The 16,034-nt window shown below is 44.0% G+C and overlaps 1 long non-coding RNA gene across 1 annotated transcript in view; it reads right to left on the minus strand.

Moving 5' to 3' along the window:
• The window catches only part of LOC116537415, a 237,305-nt gene that overhangs the window by 111,680 nt on the left and 109,591 nt on the right, over window positions 1-16,034 (minus strand). Inside the window, exon 9 of the long non-coding RNA XR_004263118.1 lies at window positions 13,243-13,398. This is a non-coding gene — a long non-coding RNA (uncharacterized LOC116537415). The remainder of the gene's footprint in view (window positions 1-13,242; window positions 13,399-16,034) is intronic.

The raw sequence follows: 16,034 nt of genomic DNA on the forward strand, positions 1-16,034 counted from the left end.
CAGCTTCAATCTAAACATTTTGGGGCAAATAGGCAAGATAAAAGGATATCTAAATTAGGTATTGCACATCTCCAGAGAGTACCATTCACATAGACTATGGTATAAATGGCAGTCCCTGGTTACACGCAGTAAACAACTTGCACAATTGTCCATTGCAGGCCTTGAAATAGTAATTCTATATTTCAACATCATGTATACAAACTTTGCAGCTAATTGCAATCATTTATTCTGAAATTTTATACCCAGTATGAAGGTCAAGCTATTTTTATGTCTAATTAAATTTCTCCTATTTAAATTGAATTCTCTTCCTGGATGACACAGACTTAAGAATAATATAAAGCATTTAGTCTGGCTCTGTGGAGGCTCAATATTTATCAAACATAAGTGAATCATTAAAAATCTTTCATATATTTGAAGGCAATAATTAAGTCTCATATTCTCATTAGCTTCTCCAGCTAAACAAACCCAATTTACTTCTACTTCACAAGCTATTACTATGGGTCAGGAACTACATCCATGCTACGCACTTTGATTCATGACATCATTTCATCCTCACTATAACGCTATAAGGTAGGCAGGCAGTTATCCCATCTTACAATGAAGATGGTTGTGGGTAAAAGTGCAGGTGCTGAAGTCAGACCACCTGGATCCAAAATATCCTGCTCCACATGATCTTAGCCAAGTCACTTAGTTCCTCTATGTTCCAGTTGCCTCAACAACGAAATGGAGATATTGCAGTGCCTACTTCATAGGATTGCCTCAGTGTTTAAAGTATTCAGCATAATGCCTGGCACTTAATAAATAATCAACACTCTTTTGCTGGCATTGTGACTATAGTTCCAATATTCCACATGCAGGAAGGAACTGAGCAGGAATTTGAACTCCGGGATGCTTTTCCCCACTCTGCCTCTCTAACTCTGCCACAGGTTTGAAAAGGACTTTAGAGACTCTGTCATCCAAACTCTTCATTTCACAAACAGAGGACCAGAGGCCCACCAAGGATCATTCTTGCACACTCCGCTACCAGGGAGACAGGGCTCTCAGAATAGCCACTCTTGGCCTGGCACATTGCCTCACACTTGTAATCCCAGCATATTGGGAAGCCTAGGCAGGTGGATTCCTTGAGCCCAGGGATTCAAGACCAGCCTGGGCAACAGGATGGACCTCGTCTCTACAATAAATAACAAAAATTAGCCAGGTATGGTGGTCTCAGCTACTCAGCAGGCAGAGGTGGGAGGATTGCTTGGGCCCGGGAGGTAGAGGCTGCAGTGAGCTGTGATTGTGCCACTGCACTCCAGCCTGGGCGACAGAGGGAGACCCTGTCTCAAAAAAAGAAAAAAGAAAAAAGAATAGCCACATAGCCATTCTGCCACCTGTTTTAATGCTTCAGACCTATCTACTAGGTTAAGTTTCCCCTCCCATTGGCATGAATGGAGAGGCCTTTGAGAAAAAAAAAATAGCCATCTTATAAGAAATAACTTGAAGCTGTTCTGGTTTTTGGCAAGAGCTTTTCCTTCCACAATGCCAAACTGATAGAGCTTCAGAGGAGTTCCTGAACCTGGAACCTCCCAGCAAACCTAGGACCTCACTCAGCCCAGGAGCAAGTGCATGCTTGGAAACTCCAGAGCCCTACAGCAATTATAGGGCATTATTTGCTTGCCCTGGGGACTTCTTGTGTGAATTAATGTCCCCTATTAAATATGAAATCCAAGATAATAAATTGTCCTAAAGGGCTCAAATGTCTTTAATCGTGGTTTTATCTTCTCCCTCAGGCCTGGTGACTTCTAATGAGTTCCAGCTCACATCCTGGATGAATTATCATTGGAGGAGTGTGTGCACCCAGTGAAAATAAACTAGCAGAGACTCATGTTTACTCTTTAATTCACTCTATCCAAAAATAGTTTCCTTTTTAAATAACATTTTTCAAATAGAGGTGTGAATGCTGACTAACCCTTTGTGCTTGGTTCCTCATGCTCCCAAAAAAAAAAAAAAAAAAAAAAAAAAGAGACACACACACACAGTTGAGATTATGGAGTACAATAATATTAACGTGAAACATCTGTGACCTTTGATAAGTTTTTTTCCCTATCCTAGGTCTCAGTTTATTCATCTATAAAATGAGGAGACTAAGAGCTACCTCTCATGGCTGTTAGGAGGATTTGTGTAAATAAACTGTCTAGTTCAGCATTTATAATAAGTTATTTATTCATTTATTTTTATTTTTGGAGAGACGGAGTCTCACTCCATCGCCCAGGCTGGAGTGCAGTGGTGCAATCTCGGCTCACTGCAATCTCTGCCTCCTGGGTTCAAAGAATTCTCCTGCCACAGTTTCCCAAAAAGCTGGGAGTACAGGTGCGTGTCCCCACACCCGGCTAATTTCTTCGGCATTTTAGTAGTGACAGGGTTTCACTGTGTTGCCCAGGCTGGTCTCAAACTCCTGAGCTCAGGCAATCTGCCCACCTCAGCCTCCCAAAGTGCTAGGATTACAGGCGTGAGCCACCACTCCCGGCCTGTATTTATAATGCTATAAAAAGTTGTGTATAAATTGAATTTGGGAAATCCATCCTGTTTTCTTATTGATTTACTGGATTTCAGAGGTACTTCATCTTTTTTCTTTACTTCTCCCAGAACTATAGCAGTTGACAGCTCCAAACTGGTTTTCTGCCTGCCTCTGCCTTCTCTAAAATAGTCATGATCTATTAGCAAATTCTTAAATGCCCTAGGGAATTACTGCTTATAGGGATCCTGTGTTAAAGTGATGCAGTTGCCTATAAAATAAATAATCACCTCCTAATGATCTGGTTTGTAAGTTGGTATATTGAGTTTCCATAAGCTGAACCAACACCATGAGGATCTCTCCATTTCAATTTCCTCAGCTACCTCATTGGTTAAAAAAAAATAAAATTCCATTTATGCTCCAAGAAAGGGAAGGATGAAGCTGCCCCTCACTGCTTTCTATAGGATAGATCACTGTTGCTGTTGTTTAAAGCTTTAATCTTTTAGAGTAGTTTTAGGTTCATAGCAAAATTGAAAGGAAGGTACAGAATATCCCACATACCCTCTGCTCCCAACACAAGCATAGCCTCCTGTGTTATCAACATCTCCCACCAGAGCGGTGCATTGGTTACAACTGATGAACCCCCATTGACACATCATCACCCAAAGTCCATAATTTATACAGTAGTCCCCGTTTATCCCCAAGGACTAGTTCCAAGACCCCCAGTGAATGCCTGAAACCTGGGATAGTACTGAACCACATACATACCATGTTTTTCAGACCTAACAAGTGGTAGCATAGATAGTGTGGATATGCTGGACCAAGGAAAGATTTAAGTCCCAGGTAGGACAGAGCAGGATGGTTCGAGATTTCATCCACACCACTCAGAATGGTATGCAATTTAAAACTTGCAAATTGTTTATTTCTGCAATTTTTGTTTAATATTTTTGGACCACGGTTGATCACAGGTCACTGAAACCTTGAAAAGCAAACCTCAAGAGACTACCACACTAGGGTTCACCCTTGGTGTATGTTCTGCGGATTTGGACAAACATATGATGACATGCATCTACCATTATAGTCTCATGCATGGTAGTTTCACTGCCCTAAAAATTCTCTGTACTGTGCTTACTTATTACTCTCTTCAGACTAACCCCTAGTAACCACTGGTCTTTTTACTGTCTCCATAGTGTTGCCATTGTTTTGTTTGTTTTCTGTAATTCCTTCTTTCAGCATCTAGAAGAGGAAAGGGCTTGCAGGCAGGGTCCCTCCCAGCCCTGGTGATGAGGGAATAGCTTTGAGTATCGGCATGTGAATCTGGGCGTGGGTGTTGGAGAAGGGACTGAACTTCTGAACTGGAGCCTGGGTCTGGGTGGAGACGAAGCCACTGACAGGAAGAGCCCTTTGTCCAAATAGTCGCCATCTCTCTTCCCAGCACCTTTTGCCCCCTTCCCTCATGCATTCCTCACAGGGCTGCTGCAACCCCACCGAGTAGAAACCAAAACCCAGAGGGACTCTAGTTAAGGACACCATGACTTCCTCTTCCTCTCTGAGACAATGAGTCATCCTCTGGTTTCTCTATTGATTAAAAGATGAATATAAATATGTACTCCCTGGGGAAATCATGCAGTCTAAGGATGAAACCTCAGCCATTATTCATAGGTTTAAGATCTACCTTGTTCCTGGCAGGCGCTTCAGGTTATAAGGAAGTGCTCTGAGAAGGAAGCCAAGAGTAAAAGATTAGAAAAGAAAATAGTTGAGAATATTTTTACCTAAACTCCTGTTGTGGGTATAAAATTCACAGTTACAACTCTGAAAACACTGTTTCTATGAGTGACACAGAAAAAAATCAAATCAATCTTTTTACATCAAGATAACACCATCACAAGAGATTAAAGCCCACCTATTTTGAGTAATTTATTCATTTGAATTGAAGTTCTCTCCCGCCTTTCTCCTTCTTGTATCCCCTGGAGCAAAATTAAGTTCCTGGAAGACTTGTTATACCCTTCTGACTTGTTCTCCCCTTCCTTGAGAAGGGCATCTGTTCCAGGTAGTACCTGTAGTCCTGGTTGGTCTAGGTAACACCCGATGTCATGGCTGGGCATCAGTTTTTTTCCTCATCACACACAATTCTAAAGTGTCCACAGCTGATGTGACAGAGGCACAGTAAATGTAGATTGTCCTCCCTGTGACTCAGCCTCTACTTGGTTCTGCTGATCCTGTTGTGCTGTCTCTCTGAGCCCCAACTTTGTGCTCATCCACACTAAGACTGCCACAGTGTCCCCTCAAACCACATCACAATGATCCCATGCAAATAACTGGTTCTGACTTCTTAACTATCTTCCTCTCCTCTACCACAAGGTATGGGACATTTTCAGATCTCATGCATACCCATTTGACCTGAGGTATACTCAGAGGCAGAGTACAGGGGAATATATCTCAGATCCTTTCCACTCAAAATGCCAGCATACTGCTCGACTGAGGCCACCTTATGTGGGCATGGGACACCCCAACAGACAAGTGGTCTCTTCCCAGAATTTAGATTCTGTTTTTAGATCTCCAGTCCTCTCCAACTCCTTGATGGGTTCTATACAAACCAGGAGACAAGGGGCAAGTAGAGGATAATCATTCCATCTTCGACCTGTTCAGAGTGTTGTGTGAATCCTCAGAGGATGCAGGGAGAAAATGTACATAAGACAGTAAGCATGGGGCCTGGCACATAGAAAGTGCTCTGTCAGTCTTATGAAGATTAGAGTATCCTCATCAGCTAGCACAGTCTAATATTTAATCAGTTACTTGATTGATTTGTTAATATAGCTGTGTTCTCATCACCCATGCAAGCACAGTACCTTACACATAACAAGAGCTCAGAAATTCTTTGCTGAATTCATTCATTTTGAGGAATAAAATCCAATCTTCCTGAAGATAAGTTCTTTTCTTTCCACTGAAGTAGTGAAGGATGGAGAGAGGGGGTGCTGGTACTTCATCTGGGGATCCCCAAGGGACCAGGATATGAGTTGGCTAGAAAAGGGGCAGGTAAGTAATGGGGCTTTCCCACCCACAATAGTCCTGCTTCATGTTCTTCTTTCACAATTATTTGACAGGGCACTCCATGAAATCAAGTGGCTAAGTCAGATTTAGGAAATGGTCTTGAAATTGATGGGTGCGGGGGAAGTACCATTGAGTCAAAATCAGAAGAAAGTGAGTATTGCTGATCAAAGGTGCTCCTCTTACCTTGAGATGGGAAGAAGCTATGGGAGGTGACACAGCAGCAGGAGGGCTACACTCAGAACTGTGCCTAGCGTATGTCGGGCATGTAGTTGGCGGATGAGTGAATGAGTGAATGAATGAAATAACGCTTCCAGATGGGCATTCTAAACTTCACATTTTGTTTGTTTGTTTGTTTAAGACAGAGTCTTGCTCCAGTCTGGAGCTGGTCACACAGGCTGGAGTGCAGTGGCATAATCTCGGTTCACTGCAACCTCTGCCTTCCAGGTTCAAGCAATTCTCCCTGCTTCGGCCTCCTGAGTAGCTGGGATTACAGACACCCACCACTGCACCCGGCTACTTTTTGAATTTTTAGTAGAAACGGGGTTTCGCCAGGTTGGCCAGGCTGGTCTCAAACTCCTGACTTCAGGGGTTCCACTTGCCTCTGTCTTCCAGTGCTGAGATTACAGGTGTGAGCCACTGCGCCTAGCCTAAATCTCATGTTTAATTCCTCTTTGTTCTGAGGGTCACCCTGGTATACACTTACTAGACCACACCTTGGCTATCTGAGCTTCCAAAATCAATGTACATAGAACAGCGAATGCCCTTGGTGCGCCTGTCCCTCAAGCAGTAGTCTTTGCCCAATATGAAGCCTTTCATCCCTCACCCCTCTCTCTCCCTTCCCCTTAAGTCTCCAAAGTCCATTATATCATTCTTATGCTTTTGCATCCTCATAGCTTAGCTCCCACTTATAAGTGAGAACACATGGTGTTTGGTTTTCCATTCCTGAGTTAGAGTAAGTTCTGTTTTATAGCAGAGTAGGGTAACTACAATTAACAACAATGTATTATATGTTTCAGAATAGCTAGAAGAGAGGAATTAAAATTTTCCCAATACACAGAAGTGACAAATACTCAAGGTGATGGAAACCCTAAATACCCTGACTCAATTATTACACATTTGATGCATGAAACAAAATATCATATGTACCCCATTATATATCAACAAAAATTCAAAAAATGTTTAGAAAACAGTAAATGCCCAAAAGAGCAGGATTCATTATTGCACATACATGAACAAACCCCTGACACACCACATTTCAGTCCAACAGCAAATTAAACGAAAGCTAGCTACCTCAGAATGTTCTGTAATCTACTCAGTGTGGGCATCTGAGATGCGTAAGAACCAGTAATCAGAGCTTAGTGGCAGAAGTGTAGGAATAAAATGTAATTTCTGCCATCAAGATACTTGTAACCTAGTTGTGAGAAAATAATAAACACAGAGATATAAATCTATTCATACTAGGAAATATGTTTGAAATTACATTTGGGTCATAATAGTCATTTCATGCTACAGGTTTTTAAAATAGCAGGTGATATCTTTGAGGACCACAGAGGTGAGGGGAGACTTTCTGGAGGAGATGAGATGGCCTGAGTCATGAGCATAACTTAGATTCAGACAGGAGGTGGCTGATGGCAGGGGGAGTCCCTGAACACTGAGGAGGCTGTGTTGAGAAGACAATGGGGAGAGTCCCAGCTAATAATAATAGTCACCACATGTTAGGCATTGGGCCAAGAGTTTGACATAAATTGTCTCACAGAGTCTCCTCAACAACCTTCCCAATATCATGAGGCAGATACTGCTGGAGTCTCTTCTTCCTCCTTTGTGACAGGACTTCTATTTTGTTTGAGGCAACTACATGTTCAGTTAAAATACTTGATATCCTAGCTTTTTCTGCAGGTAGTGTTGGTCATCTTGACATAGTGTGTTCAACAAAGTATAAGATACAGTCAGTGAGTGGGGCTTTCTAGAAAGCTCTCCAAAGGGGGATGGATGTGGCTGGCTCACATCTTCAGCTTCCTGCCAATTTGTCCATTCCCCTTTATCCTGACTACAACCAGGGAAGCCATCTGTGGCTCTGGAAGATTTTGGGAGCCTGTGTCCTTGATGAGCCCCTGGAACAGTGGTACCAACCCTGGCTTGCTCACCTCTGAACTACTTATTACATGAGAAAAACAAACTCCTATTTGGTTAAGTCACTGCCATCTGATCTCTGTGACTTCCAGCAGATGCAATCTTAGCACATATAGATAGGTGTCATTCATACCTTGTTCACAGACTAGGAAACCAAGGCTCAGTAAGTGTCACCCCTCATAAGCAGCAAATCCAGTATTTAAATCCAGACCAATGCAGAACCAGTCTGGTTGGTTCCAAAACTAGACTGAGAGTCTGTGAAACTCCTCCAGAGTAACATTAAAAATTAAAGAACGAAAGCAAAGCCAACTTTTTAACCTCTCGCATAACCTTTTCACAACCTACCTTTTATTTGATACTGGCAGGAGTCTCTCTCCCTCAAAACACCGTTTCAGAATCTCCTAGAAAGCAGGACCAGGACTGCAGCTTTGATCAAGCCTAGAGCAACAACTTCTTCCCTGCTTCTCCATGCCCAGCTCTGGCTAAGTGGGTACCCCCAAAATACTGAATGGGTTTAGTTTACTAAAAATCACTCAGGATAACACTCAGGATAAAAAAATCACTCACGGTAACTGTCTCTGGAAAAGCCATCCCTTTGTTTATGGGTGTGTGTGGTTGTGCATGTGTGTGCCTGAGCATGTGTGTCACATTGTGCACACATGTGTTAATGTGTATCCAAGTGTCTGAGAGCAGAGGCAGAGGGAGAATTTTTTATTGCTGTCAAATTCCATCCTTCCACTCGGCTCCTACAGACCAACAGTGACAGCACCAATGATTATATTAGCGATAACTAAACTTTTTGTGCAGGACCTGAAAATTTAATTTCCTTGTGGGAAGCGGTAGAGAACTAAGCTTATTTGGGGCCAAGAACTCATGAACTTTCCCAGAAAAGAAATAGAGAACAGCAGATATAGCCACTGGCCTCTGATTTTTCTTGAAAAATAAAAAGGCACAAGCTCATGTTTAAATGCCACCTTTGGAAACAGCTCCAGATTCTTTTTTCTCTGTATCTAACCCACATCAGAGTGGGTAGGAAGACATAGCAGCCCTTGAAAAATCATTGATTTCATTCCGATTTATTCCATGATCTGTGATTTTTTTTTCTTTTTGTTTAAAGAAGTATACTTCCATCATTTTTTTTTCTTCTCAAGTTGCTTGGATGGTCAAAACCCTGATAATATGTACTGCATGTTCACCATGTACTAGGAACTGTTTTAAGAGTGTTTGCATGCTTTATCTCAGCTAATGTTTCCACTTTGAAGATCAGGAATCTGAGGCACAGAGAACATAAGTAACTTGCCTAGGGTCACACAGACATAAAATGGCAGAACTGGGATTTAAACGCAAGTAATGTAGCTGCAATGCTCAAGATCTTAACCATGCCACCATATAGCCTGATAATTCTGGAACTCTCCTCCTGGTGTCTGAGTATATGAGTTCTTTGAATACAAGCAATAAATACCACCTCTGCTTAACTTAAGCCAAAAAGAAACAAAGCAGAAGGAGAGGAGCGGCACATGATCCACGGTTTCGAGAGGCAAAATCCCAGGACAGCCTGTTTGTCACCATCTTAGTCGGAGCTCATCCCTTGAGTAGGGTTGGGCTGGGGACCTAAGCTAACCATCCCAGGTTGCTTGTGAAGAAATGGAGGCTGTGCCACCAGACCAAGAGGATATGGATACAAAGCAGGAGGAAATGAGGCACATATATGCTACCATGTCTCCAAGAAAGGAACAGATCCGAATGGAAGCTGATTAATTTGAGGTTGAATTCTGATGTAAACTTGGTATCAACAGATTGACATTCAGGTATTTTTTAAATGATAAAGTGATCCACCCTTAGAATTCATCCATTCGCTCAACTGTGAATGTTCTTTCACTAAATAGTCCTTATTGTATCCAAGTAGGGTACTGGGAGATTCACTGTTCCCAAAGGGCTCCCAAAGAATGTTCACGTGGGAACATCAGACATGCGCCCATTCATGTTCCAAGCTCCATTACACATCATTGACAATCAGACGCAGGGGTAGGCTCTGGGCGTACAGCAATGACAAGTCAGACACAGTCCTTACACTCCATGAGGCATATGCTCTGCGTGCCTAATCTTTCAGGAGATATGACAGACTGGAATGAGCATTACGATGAGGCAGTGAAGTGGTCTGGGAAGGCATATCACAGAGGAATGCAACTTGGAACATGCTGGATAGTTTCCATTTGCCACTCCCAGATCTATTTTCCACCTATTTCTATCCTTTTTTGCACCCCTACAAGGATCACACTTATGCATCCGAAACAGGATCTTTTGTCCACTGGCCCTGAGCTAGATTTAACCAGTGGGGGCACTGGCAGGAGACTGGAGAAGAGAAGGAGAACAAGGTGGAGGCATTTATTTGCCTAGCTCCCTCCCTCACAGGTGGCTATAAGTTGGCTGCTTCCCTCTGCATGAGGCTACAGGTCCCATGAGGTTCCCTGACCTACATCCCTGCAGCTACCACCACCTTCTCCTGGCCCCAGTAACTGCTCCCTCCACAGCCTGTTCTAGCTTAGCAGGGCGAATGGCTGCCAGGCCTTCTTAGCTCCTACTTTCCTTGTCAGATTCCCTTAATTCTGCCCACACTTTTGGGGAAAGCCCCTTTATTTACTTCGTTTGAGTGAACCATGTTTTCTACAGGGGGAAGTAAGGTTTACCTGGGAAGTGACGTGAAAGTGGATACATACAATTGAAGCAACAATAGTGGATGATAATACATGTACATTAGGTGACCTGCAGAGCAGTTTAGTCCAAAAAGCAACTACCATGTGAGTTCTGTCAAAGAACTTTTATTCTTAGATGTACTAATTCAATATTGTAAATATTATGGTAAAATTAGTTGGGGGATGCCAAAGAAATACCCAGAGTTAATGCGATTAACCCCCCTACATGAGCACTGTGGGATGTCTGCCACCTACACAGCCAAGGTACGCTCCTTCAGGTGTCTCCTGCCCCCGATCACAGCTGACTAAACCACAGGTAGGCAGACACTGGGTCTAAGCTGGGCCAATGAGTTTCCCCTTCTTTGGGTACTGAGGCTCAAGAATGTTCCTCCTCTGCCGGCCGATTCTGAGGATAAGCAGAGGCCAGAGCTCCAGGTCACACTTGCCATCACTGCATACAAACATGCAGCAGTGGGCTACTGAGCATGTACGGTCCTCGCTTATTTGTGTGTTTTTAACTCAGTCTCCTGGCAGAGGGCAATTACAATATTTCTTGAAGGGGCAGCTTTTCTAATGGGTACAATTGGGCTATGGGCAATTGGGCCATGGGGAGGGCTGAGTATCCTCATGTCACACGTCCACCAATGCAGTGAAAGCCAGTCCAGAGAGAGAAGAGGCGAGGCAGAGATTCAGAAGAGCCAGAGACGAGAGACTATGGCACCTGAAGACGTGAGAAACTGTGAGAGCATGTCCCCCGGGCGCCTGTTCCACTTCGGTCCAATCAGCCATTTCCAACGCTAGCTTCCATAAGCTGCCTCTTACAATCAGTTCCCATAATTTGCTGAGCAAGCTTGAGCAACTTTCTGATACTTGTCTAGAGGGATAACATTTCTAAGCTATTAACCAATATGCTCTTTATTCTACAATGTCCTTATACCCCTGGGCTGTTCCCCTTTTTGCGTTTCGCCCAGCAGTCTGCCTTCGTTCCCTCAAGGAACAGCTGACATAAGAGAAAGCAAGGGGGGACCAAAAAAAGAAGCTAATGATTAATTTTGAGCTTCAAGGGCTTAAGCACAGGCAAATAGGATGGCTACATGCACAAACAACATATCTGAGAGAATGTAAGTGGAGTAAAGGTAAGGCATCCTATTCCCAGAATAGAAAGATGTCCCTAGGCTGGAGAGTAAGGGGGGAGGGAGAATAGAGATCAATTAGGACCTAATCTGTAGGACGCAAGGACAAGGTGGAAAAGTGTGTAGAGATGGCTCAGGCTCTGCTTGAGTCAGCACTGTGCTTCTGTATTGCCCAAGAGCTATGCAGAGAACTATAGATGCCCAGGGTGCATTCTACTGAGCACCATGTTTCCTGAGCTAAAGCACCTGGGAAAATCCCCCACTGACTGCAGAAGTGAGGTCCATCAGACTCTGATACTTTCTTCAGTCCACTCTGACCCACCTGCCCTCTGTGGCACCACAGACCACCCAGTGACTGGCTCAGCAAGCACTGTACACAGTATCGCCGGAGTAGCAGAATCAAGGGATGCGACCACTTAAGAGAGCTCATAGTTCTCTAAGTTCAGCAAGAAATGACACTTGATAAAAAATATCATTTTATCTTTGTGGGCAAGCTGAGAAAATGAGGGTGAGATGGCAGCACATTTGGGGGAATTGGGAACCATCTGAACAACCAGTGAGGTAGAAGCTTGATTAATGATGCCAGGGTCAACTTTGAAAGCAGTCTCTGTCCTCAGCTCTGTCCTTTGTCCTCAGCTCTGTCCTACTCAGGTGACAGCTAATCAAAGTAGAGGCCATTTCCTGACTCAGCACAAAGAGAGTCATGATCCACAGCAAGGTCTGCCATGGCTGGGACATGGCACCCGGCACACGCTCCTGGCATCTGCGTTCTCTGCCCTCTATCATAGCACACCTGCCACACCTCCTTTTTTCCTGCGCGCAGACCACCCGGAAGTCAGTCTATGGCTTACTTTTTGTGTTGCAAGTACCAGTAAGCCATCCAAGCAGACTTCAGAAAAAAAAGAAAGGTCTATTAAAAGGATACAGGGTATCTCCAAGAACCCAGGAGAGGAGTTCATCTGGATTCTTTCCTAGGCACGCTACCACAATGAGCAAAATCTAATAAGCTAGACGATTCTGTGGTTGGATTTTTAAAAACTCCAACTGCACCAATCCTAGAAGGGAAGGAATGCAGCTTGATGCTAGCACATGTGACAAAAACACTTAGGATTTTGACTGCCAGCTCAGAATGAGTCAACAATGTGATGTGACTGCCAAAAAAGCCAGTGTAATCTTGGGCTGCACTAAACAGAGAGGAGTGATGGTGCGGCCTTCAGTTCAGAGAATCATGTATCAAGGCCCACTGAACAGAGGAGGGCGGCCAAGGAGAACTCAGAATCACACCCTATGGGGTAAAAAATAGGAGTACCTGGGATATTGCTGTCTGGCCTTCTTTTCAGGGATTGGTGGGACTGTTCTGGACTTGAGCTTGCCAGTTAGGAGTCTAGGGTTAGACTGCCAGAATTGAAACCCCAACCCAGCTACTTACTAGGTTTTTCCTACATGCCAAGAATGACATATTTATTTTCATCACTACCTTCTGAACAAATACCATCTTCATCCCTATCATACAGATGAGAAAACTGAGGAACAGAGAGGTTCAGTAGCTTGCCAAAGGTCACACCGCAAGCAAATTGAAGAACTAGGCTTTGAATGCAAGGAGAGTATACTTTCTTTGTTCTTCCCCTAAGCAGCTATATGACCTTGAATCTCGTCACTTCCAACTATGTTTCAGTTAGCCCTAGGGCTACATGATCAAGCACCCAAAAACATAAAGGCTTCAAGCAAAAACACTTACTTGTTCACAAATCTGCAATCTTCGCAGGACTTGGTGGGGACAGCTCATCTCTGCTCTACTGGCATCAGCTGGGTTGGCTCAAAGGCAGGAACAGCAGAGGATCCTTGGACATCACTCTCTGTGGAGTCTCTCCACATGCTCTCTCTAGCATAGCATCTGCAAGGTAACCAGACATTTCACATGTTGGCTTGTGGCTCCCTAGGCATACATCCTGAGACAAGTGAGAGAGCCAGGTAGATGCTTTCATGTCGTAGCCTCAAAAGTCATATCGTGTGACTTCTATCATGTCCTTAGTACCATGGGAATAACTACAGTGCTTGCTTGTAAGGATGAATTGAGACAATGCAGGTAAAATGCTTAGCACATTGTCTGGAAGCTGGTGAGGATTCTATAAATTTCAGCTGTTGTTATTTTAAAAGTGGCTCAAAAAAGACATCTTAAAAAGACAAATCTGCTACTACTACCAAAAATATGCATCACACACCCTTAAGCCAAGCAAATACCTTTTGTACACTGGTGTCTTTCCTTGCCTCCATGTAGTCAGACACTACAGCTTGCTAGTCTGGGAAGTCACACCCCATTCTCTCGCCCCGTCCCTCTGACAAACAAGGCCAGTGGTTGGAACTGCCTGGCTTGTGCTTCCCAGGAGGGGTACCTTGGCTGACTCAGCTGGGAAGGCAACCAGTGACTCATTAAGTATCAAAATTAATTAAATGTCCTCAGATCTTGGGAAGGGAGCAAATGCCCAGGAGACCCAAGACCCTCTCTTACCCCAGGATCCCAATGGTTCCTCAGAGAGGAAAACGTGGTCTTGAAGATTAACTGGGCCTTCATATGAGTGGAGGTGTTAGTCATTCTGGGTACACACACATCTCTAGCATCAGTAAGAAGAGTTGCCAGCTCCTTTCTGAATATTCAAACTCATGTCTATCCCCCCTCCTGCATCCATTTCCATGGCCTCAATTACCATCCAAGCTAATGAGTCCTAAATCCATATCTCGAACCCAGAATTATTTCCGGAGCTTGAGACCGGCCCCACTCAGATTTCCCACAGGGCCCTGAAACTCAGCATGCCTCCCTAATGTTGGATTCATCTCCTCCCCCTCACCCAGACTACGATTCTCAGGGAAGATTTCCATGGTGTACCCAGTGGCCCAAACCAGAACTCCAGCTCACCTTGACACTCCCCTGCCCTGACCCTGAGGAGTGACCCATCACAGTTCCTGTAGTTTCGACCTCCTAATCTCCCTCTGCCAAGAGTTGTCTTAGACAACATCCTCATAGCTTCTGAACCCAACTCTATCCTTCTACAAGTTTCCCCTCACTGCTGTAAGATCTCTGCCAAATGCAAACATGAGCATTGCCACTCTGTGTAAGACTCTTCAGTGACTCCCCCTTGCCTTCCAGACAAAGTCCACACTTCTTAACGTGGTTCCAACGCCTTGCTTGATCCAGTGACTATACATCTGTTACAGGCTGAATTGTGTTCCACAAAATTCATATATTGAAAGTCCCAGCCTCCAGTACTTTAGAACATGACTGTATTTGGAGATAGAGTCTTTAACAGGGTAATTAAGCTCAAATGAGGTTGTAAGTGGAGGCCCCTAATTCAATATGCCTGATGCCTTCATACAAAAAGAAAATAAGGATACAGACATGCACAGAGTGAAGCCCAGTGAAGACAAAGAGCAAAATGGCAATGACTGCCCAAGGAGAGAGGCCTCAGGAGAAACCAACCTAGCTAACACCTTGATCTCGAACTTCCTGCCTCCAGAATGATGAGAACATAAATTTCTGTTGTTTTAACCACCCAGTCAGTGATACTTTGCTCTGACAGCCCTAGCATCTCTCTCCATCACCTCCCTAAATCGCCCTCCCCAGTTTATGACGCTCTAGCTGTGCACTCCATGCCCTCTCCACTCCAGGCCAGCCCCTCTCTCACCTGGACATCTATGCTGTTCCCACAACTCTTCATCCAGCTAACTCCTTCCTCCAGGAAGCCATCCCTGACCTTTATCTTTAAGTATCTCCTAAAACACCCCCTCCTTCCCCTCTCAGAGCCCCATGTTATGACTACCCATTTACTCTGTGTCCAGGGGGGGATTCCCTGCTGAGGGATCCCCTCTAGTGCCCTTTATACCTTACCTTTCTCCAAACAGGAGGATTTATGTGTGTGTGCCAACATCAGCATCTGGTCCATCTGTACACTACATAAGGACAGGGACCATGTATCTTGCTCACACCTGTGCCTAGAACAGTGTCTGGTACCTAAAAGGTGCTCAGTTCTTTTGGATGACTGGCAATTAATGAAAATAATTCAAATAATTCAAAATTGATTATATTTAGTATTTTTTTTAAAAAAAACTAAGTTCAGAAATGTCTTAAGAGAGATTCCCAGGGAAGTCCCCTTTTGAGGGCTTAAGTTTAAAAAGCAAAGCCACTCTCTCATAAATCTGTGTTTCTTTGGCCACCAGAGACTTTGAAAGAAGGGGAGGTTTATAGGCCCTAAACAGAAGGCAGCTGATTCAAATTTAATTCATGCACCAAGGCCACACTTTAACATGTACAACATTCTGGGCTGCGGTCACACTCTGGGCCCATATCTTTGTTTCAGAAAAACTGAGCCCCAAAACTCCTCGCCATTTCACTGGGAGTCGTGAAAAGGCCCGACTGCTTCCACAACAGACAGCAAGAAGCCCTGTACCTTACAGGTAACCTATGGCACAGTGGCACATATTCATTTTGGTCTTTAAAAAAATTGATGCATAATGATTGTACATATTTACAGGGTA

The sequence above is a fragment of the Sapajus apella genome, unplaced genomic scaffold (assembly GCF_009761245.1).
Source record: "Sapajus apella isolate SASKATOON/1434 unplaced genomic scaffold, GSC_monkey_1.0 scaffold110, whole genome shotgun sequence".
NCBI classification, from domain to species: domain Eukaryota; kingdom Metazoa; phylum Chordata; class Mammalia; order Primates; family Cebidae; genus Sapajus; species Sapajus apella.